Genomic DNA, 17,522 nt, shown 5'->3' with positions numbered 1-17,522 from the left:
TCAGAACGTTTCACAAGTATCTGGCTAATGTGTGAGGGGGCCGGTAGCCAAGGTTAGGGTCCACCCAAACACCGGGGCTTCCTAGGGAGACAGGGGGCTATTCTGAAGGCTCAGTAGTGGACTTGAGCCCATTCCTCTATCTGGATGCCTATGGACAAACACCGAGAAAGGGGGGGGGGCTATGCTCTCGGCCTGGGGAGTCTGGGTGCACAGTCCTACACCCAAACATCCACATTGAAAGGTGAGATTTTATTTTGACTTCTGCTAAGGAAGCATAGCCATTTCAGAGGCTGGCTCTTCTCCTCTCTGGACTTAGAAAAAGGGATCGGGGGCAAAAAGTTTTCTGTCATCCCTCAGGAAAGGCCATCAGTGCCCTCCATGTTTTCAAGGGTAGGCATAATCCAGGAAAGAAAAGAAAACAACTCACAAGCTACAATATACCACTTCCCTACCCAATTATTTCACTTCTATTTTCTTTTAATAATAAATCCCTTTTCCCACGGTGGGCACCAGTTCTGGAGTTCTGGATTATTTATTCTCCAGTCAGGGGGAATTCCAGCCCTCTGCTTTCCCTCCACCGGGCATGTATGTCTTGGTTTTAACGTTTTCACTGCTGACCAGCATAGCTGAAGAAAGCAAGCAGTGGGGAGATGAATTTAGGCAGGCTGGGGATATCAGTAAAAGGTGAAAAAGAAGAGTTCAGTAAATTGTCTAAAGTGAAGTTATTCATGCCATTCCCATGCACCACAGGAAATTAAGAGTGGATTCTAAAAAAAAAAAAGTTCTGATGAACCTAGGGGCAGGACAGGAATAAAGACGCAGACATAGAGAATGGACTTGAGGACATGGGGGGGGGGAAGGGGAAGCTGGGACAAAGTAAGAGAGTGGCATTGACATATATACACTACCAAGTGTAACATAGATAGCTAGTGGGAAGCAGCTGCATAGCACAGAGAGATCAGCTCAGTGCTTTGTGACCACCTAGAGGGGTGGGATAGGGAGGGTGGGAGGGAGGCGCAAGAGGGAAGAGATATGGGGATATATGTATACATACAGCTGATCACTTTGTTATAAAGCAGAAACTAACACAACATTGTAAAGCAATTATACCCCAATAAAGATGTTTTTTTTAAAAAAAAGTTAGGGAACAAAACATACCTTTTATATATATTTATATTCTTATTAAGGATTAAATACTTTGCACAAAAGGTGTGATTAATAAATATATGTGTGTGCAAAAAACAAAAACAAAACGACAAAACAAAAAAGAGTGAATTATCTGAAAAAAGAACCAGTGTGGGAGTTGCCTAACCAAGAATCACAATGGGTAGTAAAGGAGATCACTAAAACGTGTCCAGAAAGGTATTCAAAGAAATCTTCTAGAAAAAAAAATCATAGAGGATTCAGTTGCTCAATCAGTTACTCAGAACCAACTTCCCAGGTTATTTTCCCAGGTGATGCTTTAACAATGCCCTTGTGAACCAAATAACCTGGTCTGCAGGTAGATTTCAGAGGGTGAGGAGCTAGAGATGCTTACCCGATATCATGCACAGAGTCTGACTTCTCAGGAGCTTTCTGGGAAAGCAAAGTAGATAAAAATCAACGTGTGCGTCTCTGGGGCCCTCCTGAGTCCGTCATCTTTCCATGCCACATGAACCTGAAAAATAAAAATCCCCAACATCACCATTTGTTCTGGGACGTCTCTGACTTTTCTCAGGAATTCGAGAAACCCCAGCACCCCATGAGTGGTACTTAGGGAGAGAAGGAGCGTGGTCCCTTGGCTGGGGGCTGCACTCAGTCTGGCGGGTGGGTTGGGAGTCCTCGGGCAGGCTTTCTTGCCCACCACTGCTGACATTCGGGCCAGAAACGTTGTTATGGGGGGCGGTCCTGGGCATCGTAGGACGTTTAGCAGCATCCCTGGCTTCGACCCACTAGAAGCGATAGCACCCCTTCCCCAAGTGATCACAATCAGAATTGTCTGCAGAGGTTGCCAATGCCCCAGGGAGGGCAGCCACGGTTTTAACCTCAAGTCCTAGTGGATGGCAGGGCGGCCACAGCCCCGTTGGAGAGGGAAAACTGCATGAGCCTACGGCCAATGCCACCTCTTTCAACGTTTTTTTCCTATTGGACTCAAAAAGTGTGTGCATATTTGCCTCCCCAAAGAGGAGTTGATTCAATACAAAGGAATCGCCAGGTGGGAGGTATTTCTCCAGGTGAAACCGGGAAACTACAGCTCCTTCTGAGAAGCAGGCAGGTGCCCCGGGGAGGGCGGCGAGTGGGCTGGCATTTTTGAGTAAGCGCGAATTCATCAAGTTGGCAGTAAATGCTTGGTTAGTCACCAGGTATGTTATTTCACTTAATCTCCTTTAAGTGACCTAAACGGTTATTAATACCACCTACCTCTTACAGATGAGAAACCTGAGACTCAGAAAGGTTCGGCAGTGTGTTCAAGATCACCTAGCTCCAGTGGCCCATCCCCTGGGGCCCCCTCATAGCCACAAGGGCTGACATCTTCAGTGTGTGAGGCAGCCCTGGAGCTGTGCGGCGCACACCTCACAGCAGCCCTAAGAACACCAGCCTGTCTGAACCCAGAGGACCCTCTCCACTCTGTCCTCTGGCTATAGCGCTAGCTTCATGCCTATCCTTTGTGGAGCCCCAGGCTTGGAAATAACATTTCGCTCTATCCAAACAGTGGAAATTTAGAGACAGTCTTAGATTTAGAATCATCTTCCACGTAAATATATTTTGTGTGTTTATTTCTGGTGTGGTAAATTTCCCAAAGATGAGAACTGTGCAACTGACACGTTTTGTATCTCCAACTAATATACGATTTGGACGTGGCATATAGTTAGGGTCATCCCAGAAAAGCAGCAGACTACGAGTCAGAAGTTTTAGTTCTAACATTTCCGTTTGTCACTTTTGATGCCGTGCAGCTTGTGGGATCTTAGTTCCCTGACCAGAGACTGAACCTGGGCCCCCTGCAGTGGAGTCCTAACCACTGGACCACCAGGGAAGTCCCTCCATTTAACATTTTTGAGAAGCAACATAACACAGGTGGCTAAGAGTTCTAGAGCCAGATACTCCGGGTTCAGATTCTGGCTCCACCCTTTTCTAACTCAATAAGCGCGTCACCATTATTTGGTGGCTCAATTTCCTCATCTGTAAAATGAAGGCATAATAGTTGTATATTCTTCAGAGGTGGTTGTGAAGATTAAATGAGCTATTGCCTGTAAAGCACTTAATCCTCTAATGTATGTAAATAGTCTAGGAAGAATCTGTTACATGATTGGTTTTCAAGATGGTAATCGGTAGGCTTTAAGGAAAGATTTCACTCATTTCATCAATTTCCTTTTCTGCTGTGGGTTACCACAATGATTTTTTTTTAAGTGATATACTAATTCATGTCTAAAAATTTCTCCTAGTATAATATTCAACTGTAATAGTAATTTACAAGACATGACTATTCCCATTCCCAGGGGCCACTGCTGTGGATGGAGAGAGAAGAAAGGACAAATGAAACCGTCAAGAGTTGGGGTGACGTCGAAGACCTTGTGTGCCATCCGTGACTCCTCCCAGCTGACGGCTCCCTGATGGCAAAGTCCCACAGGTTACAACACTGACAAACACGCTATTTGACTCACATAGTTGGTTCAGTCACCACATATCCTGGCCACGGGGCACTGACTATAAAGGAAAGGACAGTTAAGTCAGGCTGTGGTTCATGTTTCCTTGCTTCTCCGAAGGCGAGAACCCTTGAAGACAGATTTAGTATTCTCTGCTACAGATGGATAACTAACGAAATACTGAAATTAGCAGAGGGGGCCAAGGTGGGGTTCATGGACAGTCCTGGAGTGATAACATATCAACTGGAATGAACACAAGATTTGCATGTTTTTGTTTTTGTTTTTTTAGCTGTGTAGTCCAAAGCAAGTTGCTTTCTTTTTAAAAATTTTTGTTTACCTTTAATTAGAGCCCAAATACATACATTTGTATTCTTTAAAATACACAAAAAAGTTGGTCTCCCACAAGCACTATCCCTCCATCTCAGTACTTTCTCAAGAGGAAGGGTTTGCCATCCTTTCAGGCATTTCTCCATCCATTTACCTATGAGTCATCTAAATATATGTATCTTTTTTTTTCTGTTGTTGTACATACGTCATTAAATTGTACATACTTGCCATTCAGTTGGCTTATCTTACTTATCAAGTTTCGGCAGTCTTACAAGGTCAGTCCAATCCATAAAAGGCTGCGTTATTTTTTTTTAAATGCTTGATGATATCAGTATTGCATAAAATGGCAATACCATGCTTAATCTGTCTCTTGTGTTGATGACGTGTAGCTTGGCTGGAGTTTTTCAGACTTACAAACGTGTTTCAAAATACTTCCTGGTACATGCCTCCTTGGGCACATAAGTGGTTCTCTAGACTAAATACCAAGAAATGGAATTGCTGGATAAGAATATTCACATGTTACATTTCGATAGATACTCCACGATGGAGTATCTACTCCTTAAGAGAATAGGAGAAGGATGTGATGATGAAGGGCCCGGATTCCTGGGTTCAAATCTTAGCTCTGCCACATACTAGCTTAACTTCTCTCTTCCTCAGTTTCGACTGTAAAATGAAGAGAAGAGCAGTATCTGCTTCCTTCAGTTGTTAGGAAAATTGAGTATATGTACAAGCTCTTCTGAATAGCATAGCAAGTACTATGTTAGTGTAAGCTGCTAACAACAGCTTTGGGTTTAATATCAGCAAAATTACAAAAACATCTCCCTCTCACATTGGTGGAGAACAGGTAAGAGGTAATAGGAGAATTCTTTGAACATTTTAAGCCCTCGACTGATGCCAAGTTTTGTTTTGGCCAATCTGCCCTCACACAGATAGCCAGTGGCATGGCTGCTGTCAACCGAAGGGGTCAGGGAAGAGCTCTCAGCCCGTTTGCAGATAATGGGTAAGCAGCTCTTCTGGGGCTTGCAGGAAAGCTAGCTGTCCGTGCTTTCTCACTGGGGACAGGAGGGATTAATCCTGATGACTCAGCCTAATCCAAGGGCAATTGGGTTCCTGAATTGGCCATTGTCAGTTACTCCAGATTTGGATGCCACACCCACTGTCACTTAGTACCCAGTCCCACGTTAGGGAAAAGCACCCTTCACAAAGATGGGTTCTGGAAATCTGGGGAGGCAGACCAGGTGTGGAGAGACAGTTAGCATGTTTGGGATGCCTTCTATGCGTCAGCCCCCAGGCTGGGCACTTCATAAACATTATCTCATTTAATCCTCACAGTGAAACTACCAGGAAGGTGTTCACAGATAATGACTTGGAAGCTTAAGGTGACTTTAAAGAGTTGATGTAACAAACCTAATTCCTCACTGCCTGCAAGTGGCAGGGCTGGGATATGAGTCCAGATTTGTTGGAGCGCAAGCGTCGTGCTCTTGCTTGGGTATGATTTTAGGGTTGGATGTGAGAAATAGAGGCTAAATAAATGAATAAATAAGCCCATGAAAAGACGCTCAACATCATTAGTCATTAGGGAAATACAAATCAAAACCACAATGAGATAGCATTTCACACCCACTAGGATGGCTATTACAAAACAGAGAGTCAAATGTGGGTGAGGCTATGGAAAAAAACAACCCTCAGACACGGCTAGCGGGAATGTAAAATGGTACAGATGCTTTGGGAAACGACTTGGCGGTTTCTTCAAAAGTTACACATACATTTACCAAAAGACCCAGAAATTCCATTCCTAGGTATCCACCCAAGAGTAATGAAAACATACGTCCACACAGAGACTTGTACATAAATATTCTTAGCAGGATTACTCATAATAATCAAAAATTGGAAATAACCTAAATGTCCATTGGAAACAACCTAGATGTCCGACTAGTGAATTGACAGACAAAATGTGGTCTAGCCATACAACGGAATACTATGGACAATGAAAAGAAACAAAGTAGGGTACATGGTACAACACAGATGAACCTAAAAGGAATTCTCATTATACTCAGTGAAAGAAGCCAGAAACAACACACCACATAGTATATGATTTCATTTATATGAAACGTCCAAAGAAAGCGATTGAGGCCAAAAGTAGATTAGTGGTTGCTGAAGGTGCAGGCAGTGGGGAGAACACTAATTAACAATAAACATGCATGCGGAATCTTTTTTTTTAACTTTTTATTTTATATTGGAGTATAGTTGATTAACAACGTTGTGATAGTTTCAGGTGTACAGTAAAGTGATTCAGTTATACATATACATGTATCTATTCTTTTTCAAATTCTTTTCCCATTTAGGTTATTACGGAATATTGAGCAGAGTTCCCTGTGCTATACAGTAGGTTCTTGTTGGTTATCTATTTTAAATATAGCAGTGTGTACATGTCAATCCCAAACCCCCAACTGTCCCTTTCCCCGACACTTCCCTGCTGACCATAAATTTGTTCTCTAAGTCTGTGAGTCTGTTTCCATTTTGTAAATAAGTTCATTTGTGTCATTTCTTTTTAGATTCTGCATATAAGCGATATCATATGATATTTCACTTTGTCTGACTACACTCGGTATGACAATCTCTAGGTCCATCCATGTTGCTGCAAATGGCATTATTTCATTCTTTTTAATGGCTGAGTAATATTCCATTGTGGGTATATACCACATCTTCTTTATCCATTCCTCTGTTGGTGGACATTTAGGTTGCTTCCATGTCTTGGCTATTGTAACAATGCTGCAATGAACATTGGGGGGGATGTATCCTTTCAGACCATGTTTTTCTCCGGATATATGCCCAGGCGTGGGATTGCAGGATCATATAATAGCTCTATTTTTAATTTTTTAAGGAACCTCCAAACGTTCTGCATGAGGAATCTTTGGCGGGTGAGAAAAATGTTTTAAAACTGATGTATAAAGATGGTTGTTCAACTAGATAAATTTAACTAACAACATCATTGAACACTTAGAAAGGGTGAATTGTACAATATGCAAAACATGCTTCAATATAGTTAATTTTTTAAATACAGACAAGAAGGAGACAAACAAGTAAGCACCTAATATTCATTGCAGCATTGCTTGTGATAGCAGAAGACTGAAAGTAATCTAAATGTCCATCAACAGGTACCTGGTTACAGTATAACTATACAATGGAATTTTACATTTCTAACAGCAATGAGCATTAAAAAAGAATAAGGCAGTTCTGTATGCACTGATATGGAATGGTCTCCAAGATATATTGTTGAGTGAAATAAAGTATAGAAGAGAGCGTAGCGTATGTTATCACTTGCATAAGCAAAAAAAGGAAGAATATTATAATATGCTTATTTATACACATAATGATTCTAGAAATAGACAAGAAACTGGTAACCTGGTTGCCCCTGGGAAGAGGCCTGAGTACCTGGGGAAAGGAGGGGATGCTAGTTGGGAACATTGCTTGTCTTTGCATATCCTTTTGAATATTTTAAATTTATAGATGTTACCTAATAAACAAATATAATTTAATTTTTAAATATTAACAGTGAGTGACTCCATGTGCCCGAGACTGTGCCTGGCACATAGATACGTGAACACACTGAGCTATAGCTGCTACTTGGCTCTCTCTGGATTTGTTTTGAACTTTTTTTTTTTTTTTTTTTGGTGCGCTAGAGAGTCTTCCCATTCCCCTCTCCTTAAAATCTGTGGCAGTTTGAAATTCTTTAAAGGAGGGTAAAAAAATAGCTCAAGGTTGCTGTGACAGGGCGAGAGAGAGTCATGGACATATACACACTAACTAACGTAACGTAGATAGCTAGTGGGAAGCAGCCGCATGGCACAGGGATATCGGCTCGGTGCTTTGTGACCGCCTGGAGGGGTGGGATAGGGAGGGTGGGTGGGAGGGAGGGAGACGCAAAAGGGAAGAGATATGGGAACATATGTATATGTATAACTGATTCACTTTGTTATAAAGCAGAAACTAACACACCATTGTAAAGCAATTATACCCCAATAAAGATGTTAAAAAAAAAAAAAAGAAAAATAGCTCAAGGTTAAATAAAACCTGTGAGTTTAGTAACTCCCCTGATTTTACAATTGAAAAACACCCCTGAATCGCAGGCAGGTCAAGTTACTTTTCCAAGGTCACACAGCTTGTTAATGGCAGAGTCCAGGTTTCTTGATTCTGATTTTCAGCTTATTGAAAGGATACATGTCTCTGCCTTTCTTAAACGTGTCCTCCTCCCTCAGGGTAAAAGGAAGAGAGGAAAGATCATGACGATATAAACACATAGTGCATGACCATGTTTTAATGAGACCAACTTCGGTGAATTAATTGGTTAAAATCACTTTGGTTTGAAGTTGAATGAGGTGAACTGACCATTGTGTCCAATCTAGGCAAGTGTCATCAAGGTCATCACTAAGAACACATGTGATAAAGAAATCCCCTCTCTGGCTGGTCCTCCACATTTCTCCCAGACTCCCTGTGTCCTCATGCTTGCTTTCCCTACAACGAAAAACCCAGAGCAACTCTGAGTCATCCCTCTTTGGAGACTGTTTATTATTAATGGACCTAGAGGTGACATCCTGTGAAATTTCAGGCATCAGCCAGTGTAGGGAAGGACCTGGGAAATGCTAGTTTCTCTTCTGTCCCGCTCCTTGCCCTGTAATGGGCAGGAATAACACTGCCCCTGGTGTAATGAACTGAGCCTGGATTAATTATGCTGAACAAACCACCTCTCAGTGAGCCAGCACAAAGAAAGACGGGGGACCGGGGACACGGCGCTGTGGAGAGCGTCAATATTACCTCAACCTCCTCCTACCACCATCCTCCAACCCAGCCAGTCAGAGGGTCTTAAGAGAAAACCTTTTATTTTTGCCTCCAATTGTTTTGTTTTCGGAAGAATTTTTTTAATCGTTCTTTATCTTTTTTTTTTTTAAGGTAAGAGATAAGTAGCTTCATTCCACTCAAAGGCAGCACTATTCTGTGGGAGAATAACTTGTCTGCGCTGAAGTATAAGGTAGGCCCATCCTAAGTCTTTGAAGTAAGAATGCTGCCCATTGCTAAACTTATGACTAAGGGGGGAGTTCGTGTGACTTTAGAGACCTTTCTCCAAAATATGCAAAACCTCCCGAAGCAGCCATTTCGCTTGTCCTCCTAATTCCATTCCACGCCTCTCGCATCACTCAAACCTGGTGACGGGTGGGCTGGACTGCGTCCTTCCTGCTCTGTGGGTTCTGACTGGCCTAAACTGATCAAGCACTCTTGCTCGGGGATGGGTTCACTAACTAAGGTCTACGCCAATCAGCACATGGCTTTCTGCAGAAAGTAAATTCCGCGGTTATCCAATCAATGCAAAGCTTAAGTCTTTCACTCTGTCCTCTAACCAGGAAGAAGAAAGCGTGCTGACTCCAAGGGAGGTTGATACCAGCTGAGACTGAAAAAGCCAGCCTGAGGTTGAAACCAAAGCACACAAAAGAGCAGAGTCTCCAGAAATGCAGAGACCGGACCTGGGATCCTGACCAAACTTCTTGGACTTTTTAGTTGCGGGAGCAAAGGAGAGTTGATTTTTTGATTGTTACTTCTAAAAAGCATACAGATGCATACATACTTCCCCATGGTACCTAAAATTCCTACCATTAGCCCTCCGTTCCAGATTGCTATGTCGGACATGCCTTCAGCAAGTTACAGACAGAAGTAAACGATTTAAGTATAGACGGCTTAATCAAAGAATGCTTCTGCAAGAAAGTTCTAGGAACAACTAACCAAACCAACCGAACAAATTTCTGATTTCCACTGGCATCCTGTCTCTTTCTGACCTCCGTATTTTGTCTTGGTTTTTGTTATCGTTGTTTCCTTTACGGACAAAGACCACCTTCCATCTCTATATGTTCATATCCCACCAGTTTCAAACCCCAGCTCAAGTGCTGACTTGTCCTTGACGCCTCTCCCATAGCCTCAGCTGGAAAAAACAGCCCCCTCCCAAATAATGGACTGCTCACCTCAGTGTGTCCTCTCCACACTCAGTATTCCCAGCAGACATGCTCCGCTGCAGGCTGTTTGCCTGCAAGACACCTGATAGGTTTAGCTTTTGTGTTCTCCACAGCTGTTGTGGCTGGGCCTTCTGCATCTCTGAGAAGTAGGCAACTTTAGTGTTGAAAAGAACAAGCGCGAATAGGTTTTCTTCAGGAATTAGAGGCCAAAGAAATGGCTAAAGTGGTTCTCAGAGTGCTGGTCCCCGGACCACACCATCAGCATCACCTGGGAACTAGTCTGAAATGCAAATTCTTGGGACCTTCAGAATGAGAAGCTCTGGGTGTGGGACCCAGGAAAATGTGTTTTAACAAGCTCTCTAGATTCTGTTGCACTTTGAAGTGTGAAAACCACTGGACTAGAGAAAGGTCTTGAACTACTGACTGAGGAGCGAATGAACCTTGTTTTCTAAGAGCAGGAATGAAGGCCAAGTGACGATCAAGGTGAGCTGGGTGGCCCCAGACGTGCTGGTAGCAGCCATGGAGGAAATGGCCCTGGGAGGGGTAGGGTACTGTGTATTCAGAAGTGAACTCCCAGACTGACGTCTCTTCAACCTGATGTCCAAAGTCTGCTGGCGGACAGCAGGATGGGCCAGGTGGGTGTGCATTGGCAGAAACCTCAATGAAGGCTCCAACATTTTTAAATGCTCTTTTCTCTCATATAGGTTGGGCACTTATTCTTTCATTTTTGCCTCCTAAGACGACATGATTACTTTCTTCCAAGTTTGTTTACAGTTCTGAATTTCCAAATTTCCTTTTTGCAGAATTAAGCACAGATTAACAGGGTTCCTTGCAAACCTGTCAGTAACTCAAGCAAAGAATTTATCCAGATACCCCGAGGTGCCTGGACAAAAGCTGCGTGCTATCTCAGTCAAGACCACAAGGGCAATAATAAAGACGATGGTACAGCTCTTCAGAGCCATCCCACGAGCCCTGCTTGTGATTCTTGTCTTCTCCGTCCCTCCGTGCCTGTCTCGCCCTCACCCCAGAACAAGGGAGCACCTGTTCATTATGAACCTTTATCACTGACCTTGAAATTCCAGCCATGGCTCCTGAGATGGCCCACCCAGCTGCCATCTCCCCTCAGCTCCCCCAATGGCGAGCCCATTTCCCGAGCATCCTCACCGCCCCCCTACCCCCAATCCCCCCACTCTACAATGCTCACGTCTGAGCGAAAAAGGGAATCAATGCAAGGCTCAACTATAATCTTTGAGGAAAGACAGGTTTGTGCCTAAGTTTTCACAGTAATCACAGGCATCATCTTGTATGCATGGACTGACCTTTACCTTCCATTCCCATGGATATGTGAAAACTCCTATTTAAATATCATACTGATATGTATTAAACAGCATCATCAGATGATACTGATAAATCTCTGCTTTTTAGATAACAAGTACACCATCAACCGTTTTCAGGCAAAAATAATTTTTCTTATTTATTGCAGATGCATTCGAAAACATAATGGTTTTTCTTTTGCTCTCAAATGTTTTCAAGTATAAAATTTTCTTCAAAATATCTAATTTTCTATGTTATTTTTGTTTAATCGTTGCACTGGTGTCAACATATGTAGTTTTTATTACTTTAGTGATTTATGTTATGAAAGCATTCTGAAATTGTAGCAAAGAAAAAGAGAGAGAGAAGCTTTTTAATTAAGGGGAGGAACTAGGAACTAGTCTTTGTGGAGAAACTACAATGTGACAAGACACTTTAGGTATATTTATTCATGTAATTCCCCCAGCAATCCTGTCAAAGTGGATGTTGTCTTCGTTTTACAGGTGAGAACACTGGAGTTCAGACAGGCTGGAAACTGTGCTAAAGTCAGGATCTGGTTCCAGATCTGCCTCCAGAGCCTGGGCTTTACTCCTCAGCTGTACCCTGCTTCCCCAACCTCCATCTGGGTTAAGATACTCGACTACGTCCTCTTTCCATAGGCTGATATCCACAGGTAAGTGTGGATATCCACAGGTAAGTGGGGGGGGGGGGTGATGAAAAATGAATTAAATTGGGGGGGGTGTCTTTGCAAGTGATGAAAATAGGAATTCCACCCTACCTAAAAATCTTCCCCAAATTGTGATTACATGTTTTGCAAAAACTTCAAAGGACAGTGGAGTTTGGGAGCTAAACTACATTTAAATTGGTTTTAAATCTGGATTTCCAAAATCTGATCATGTTTCTTGACCATCAGTTGCCTTTTACTACAGGATTTGTCAATTTGTCCATTCAGAAGGCAGCTCACAACATCCGGGGTTTCAGTTAAGAAGGATTACAGCAAAGAAGCTCGTTCCATCTACCCTTACCTAGTATGCTGTTATAAAACGTTTCTGACCGTTCCTGGTTAACTCATCTTCAAAAATGAAGGCTACCTAAGGAAAAGTTTGTGGATGGGAAATAATTAGCGCAGAAGCAGCTCTAAATGCTGCTCTTGCTTTTATCTATTTTTAAATGATTGCCAGATGTCTGCAACTGACACCCTGAATCGGTAGTTTCAAAGTTTGGATGTGGTCGTCAAAATGTAACATGACAGTGCTGCTGTTTTATCGATCTTTCTGGGGTTGACTTTTTTGCCTTAAATTTTTTCAAAAAGCTATTTAACAACTCAAGTATAATGCCTTGCCTATAGTTAACAATACTGTATTGTACACTTAAAAATTTATTAAGACAGTAGATCTCAGGTTAAGAGTTCTTAACCCAATTTTAAAAAAAGGAAAGAAAATATTTGAATGACTCAGTGGATGTCTGCATCAGCCATTTTGAAATGCCTGATAGCTTTTCAGCAGCTTTCATTCCCACTGTCAGACAAGATGCTGCTGTGTCCCCTCAGAAAGTGCAGATTTGCAATCATCCAGATAGTCCAAATAAAAGGAATAACTTTTGACTAAAACACTAAACTATTTCAGGCAGAAGGACCTAGGGCCTGAGTTACCTGGGTCATTACCTCAGATTTTCATGACACTTTACTTTGCAAAGCCTTCACAGATCACTCCTTTGAGCCATCCTAGATGTTTATTTTTTCTAATTATTGAGATAGCCATGAGGTGAAAGAATCTTTTAAAATTATTGTCAAGCCAAAATAAATAAACAGACATTAAAAAATAATAATGGTTTCTCAAAAGGGTCAGAATGGACCAAAACTGAAAAAGGAGAATTTGGCCACTTTAAAACCCTGTAATGTACCCACATATGCTCTATAGACCCCACTTGTTTCATCTCATTCTAGTTCACAAGGAAACAATCCGCTTTGTTCCCTGTTGTAGAAAATGTAAACAACTACATACTTAAAGCACAGCCATTCCTCAGGTAAAACCCCAAATCTAGATACTTACTTTTCAATACTTTTTGTCCAAGAGACGCGATAAGAGGGCCGGCTCAGCTGTGGGCTCCCCAGGCTGTGTGTGAGGCACTGATTGGGAGTCCCTGTTCCTGGGATTGGGGATTCAGAGGAGTTACAGGGTTCAGGGTCCTTTCCAAAGTTTTTCAAAGCGCAGTTGGGTCTGTTTCCAGAAAAGCTCCTATCTTCCTAAGAGGGAAGGTTCCGTGCCCAGGGAAGTTCTGGAAGCAGAGCATTTTTTTCCCTGCCCTTGAATGAACTAGATCATTGCTGAAGCTGGAGAATACTTTTTAGCATCACTGTGATGAAACTCGAGGGCTGTTTCTGCAGTAGGTGCGACACTTGTTGACGCTGCTGGGGAGGCCCTGGCAAAGCGGCCTGATGAAATGCAGCCCCGGGAGAGCGGATGAAACCCAGATGAGCTGTCACTGGTGGCTTGGAGACAGCAGCGTTTGGCAGGGCCCATGCAGGACCTCAGGTTCAGGTGCTTGCCTCTTAGAAAAGCAAAATCTCGCTGCCTTATAAAGTGATTAAGGTCAGAGTAACACCAGAGTGCTCCTACCAAGGCTATCAGGCACTTGAAATACACATAGGAAACCTGAAGGGGGGTTGAGGGGGAGGGGTGGTGAAAATAAGAGTCATGTGTTGTTCATTTAGAGCTGGTATTACAGTCGTTCTCTGAAGTTCTCTGAGAAAAGCAGAAGCCACAGCAAGGCAGGATCCACCCTCCTCCCACAGTGGTCCCCCCTCTCCCCACCGCACACCCCTTTCTGTCTCTCTCAGACACACACACACACACACACACACACACACACACACACTCACACACATTCTCTCTCTTCCTATTTTGACTGCAGTAGTAAGAAGAAAAGGGAGGAAGACCCGAAGAAATCCAGAGGAGAAATACCATGAGCCCTTTTTTTTCAAATCGTTCATGTTGGTAGAGTAGGTTTTGTAACGTGGACATTTCTTTTCTTGAATTTTGTCCAATTCCAAGAAAGAATGCAGAAAATCCAGAAGTATCATTCTGTAACCACTTTGCCTCTTCGCAAAAGTTATTTTAATGCACCATACCTGGAAACTGACAGCTGAGAAGGAAACCTCTTATGAGACTCACAGCTAAAATTAGCAGCTTCAAGTGGGGTGACTTTGAAAGGGGCGTAACTGTAAATATTCACTCCCTACGGGGCACTATAATCCTCAAAAGCAAATTGTTTTAACACAGAACAGGGCATGCATCACTATACCTTGGTGGAATTAAACTTCTCACAAGACGAAAAATCATCATCTAGAATTATTAGGTATCAAGAGTACTGTGGATGTGTTCTATTTATTTCAGTTTTACCTTCATTTGAGAAGAAAGATACTGGAAGCTGAGAGACTTTAAAATAATGACAGTCTCTTTTGGAACACGTTTCTATGAACTGCAGCAGAATGCAGAAATTACCAAACTTTTGTGATTGTAGATATCCATTGGATTTATTTAAAGCCCAATCCTCTTCACAGAAGAAGGTCCTTTCCAGATAAGAGGAGATAGCTTTAAGGTGAGATTGAAGAGAGAAGAAGGTTATGATGATAAAAAATAAACAAATGTTATCACACACAGCAGGACAGGATAAAGCCAAAAGGGAACCAGTGTCCCACACAGTAGGTAAATGTGATGTGATCGAGAAAGAAGAGTTGCCTGGGAGTTCTTAAATGGAAAAGTTGACACTCATTATGAAACTTAACTTTGTTCTTCACAAACAATTTGAAAGATGAACTCCCTCAAGTCCTATATAAATATATATATATATTTATATATATAATGGATTAGTCATCTCACAGCCTGCAGCAGTGTAATTTTTGTTTTAACTCTTACATTTGGGGAAGCAGGAATGGAAGGAAATCAGAAACAGAGACCTTGGGATTAAACTCAGGCCAGGTTCTGAATTTTTTATGATTATTTGAAGGAAGGAATAGAAGGAGGGATGTTGAGAAAAAGAAGGGCATATATTTATTTGTGTCCCTCTAATAGCATCAAAAAGTATGTGTTTGTGATTAAAAATGAAGACCTAAAAATATTTGGCATCATTCCAAGTGAAGTAATGTGGAACAGAGAAAATATATTTAGGTAATCTCTTTTTCTGAAGCTACAGGAGAAGGAAACATGTTTCATTTGAGAGGAGATTTTCCATCTAAGGAGCAGAGCTGGAAATGTATTTTTTTATCAGAGCTGGAAATGTATTTTTTATGTAATTGCTTCCCTGAAAGGCCTCTGGGGCTGTGTTAGTTCCTTGGCGTCTGGAATGAGAATGGGTGCCGTGCAATTCACCAGCCACTCTGGGCTTGCCAGGGACTGGGATCTAGTCAGTTTCCAACGAATATTTCAAGCAAATCCATTAGGTTCTTAAACTGCTCTTCGCTCCCAAATCTTGAACTGAGGTTAGTATGTGAGGGGTTTATCACTCACTTTATTCCTCCTGGCACAGAAGGTCTTCGAATGCTCGCGTCTAATGGTACGAGTGTTGAATGCCCTTCCCAGCAGAGCGCGTTCTTAGCTGAGGTTTGGTACCAACCACATGTCAGGTCAGATCAGATTTTCTGCCACGGTCCTTGGCCAAGCTGGAACTGGGCAGTTCAGTCCAGCTGCGGGGAGCGGTCAGTGTCTGGGGAGGGTCCCCCACCACGGAGAGCAACAGTTCATCCCCATCCAGGGTCCAAGTTTCTCAGAGCTTCTGCAGTATGTGTGGTTCCTTGCTCAGTGGCCATGACCTAAATCGGCCTTTGCAACCTTCATTCAGTTCCCTGTATATTAAACGGCTGCTAGTCACTCAGGTGGGTCGACTCCACAGGTACTCCTTTCCCTCAGGTACAATGGCAAAAGAATTAGTACTGTAAATAAGATTCTGTTCTCTTAGCGTTTTTCATCCCAGGGAACAGATTTCTATAAAATTCTTCATGAGAATATGAAGTTTTAAACTACTTGCAAACTAAAGATTAAAAATGCAATTTTTCAGAATTCATTTATTCAAGAGGAACTTTTCCAAACATATGAATGTTGTTTGGAATTTGGAATTCATTTTTCCCCAGGGTATCAAAATCATAAATGGTAGTTAGGTTCACAGAACACCTTACAGAAGTACTGTATTTAATCCATCGTGTTCCTAAAGTACCTATTTCAGCTACCTAAAACCCCAAGTATCAAAACCAGGTTAAAATTCAATTTAACTGCATATGACAGTCTAAGTATCTGAAAAAAAAATCCGAACTTCCATGATAAAGTTCCAGCACAGTTATTCCCGTGCTTCAGTTTCATTTTAAAACAGCCACCAAGAAAGCACTACAACTGTCAGAACAGGAGAAAATTCCAATTTTTACAAATTTGTAGGTTAAGCCCGAGGTCCAATTTCACAAATACTAAGTCAAATTAATTACTTGAATGGTGTATGGAAATTTAAATTTTTAAAAATATTTGTGGGAGGGGCTTCCCTGGTGGCGCAGTGGTTGAGAGTCCGCCTGCCGATGCAGGGGACACGGGTTTGTGACCCGGTTCGTGCCGCGGAGCGGCTGGGCCCGTGAGCCATGGCCGCTGAGCCTGCGCGTCTGGAGCCTGTGCTCCACAACGGGAGAGGCCACAACAGTAAGAGGCCCACGTACCAGAAAAAAAAAAAAAAGTTTTTAAAAAAAAATATTTGTGGGACTTCCCTGGTGGTGCAGTGGTTAAGAATCCGCCTGTCAATGCAGGAGACACGGGTTCGAGCCCTGGTCCGGGAAGATGCCGCGGAGCAACTAAGCCCGTGTGCCATAACTACTGAGCCTGTGTTCTGGAGCCCGCAAGCCACAACTACTGAGCCTGTACTCCACAACTACTGAAGCCCGCATGCCTAGAGCCCGTGCTCCACAACAAGAGAAGCCACTGCAATGACAAGCCCCGCACCGCAACGAAGAGTAGCCCCTGCTCACCGCAACTAGAGAAAGCCCCCGAGCAGCAACGAAGACCCAACGGAGCCAAAAATAAAAAATATAAAGTAATAAATAAATTTTTAAAAAAATCATTCACTTTCGGTGAGACATTAGTGAAAATAAATTTGTAATTTAAAAAATATATATTTGTGTATAGTATTTTATAAAAGTTTCATTTTTAAGACTTTCCTTCTGATTATAAGAGCAATACATACTAATTACTGAAAATTACATCCCCATCACTAAAAATTTTTAATA

The 17,522-nt window shown here is 42.4% G+C and overlaps 1 protein-coding gene across 2 annotated transcripts in view; it reads right to left on the bottom strand.

Moving 5' to 3' along the window:
- The window catches only part of ALPK2 (alpha kinase 2), a 152,323-nt gene that overhangs the window by 112,214 nt on the left and 22,587 nt on the right, over positions 1–17,522 (bottom strand). For both annotated transcript variants that reach the window (XM_079943519.1, XM_079943520.1), the window contains exon 2: positions 1,538–1,657. The gene's annotated coding sequence lies outside the window, so the exon portion shown is untranslated. The remainder of the gene's footprint in view (positions 1–1,537; positions 1,658–17,522) is intronic.

This window comes from Stenella coeruleoalba, assembly GCF_951394435.1.
Source record: "Stenella coeruleoalba genome assembly, chromosome: 14".
Lineage (NCBI taxonomy): Eukaryota > Metazoa > Chordata > Mammalia > Artiodactyla > Delphinidae > Stenella > Stenella coeruleoalba.
The sequence above is the reverse complement of the archived record's forward strand: the minus strand, read 5'-3'. Positions and strand labels throughout refer to the sequence as shown.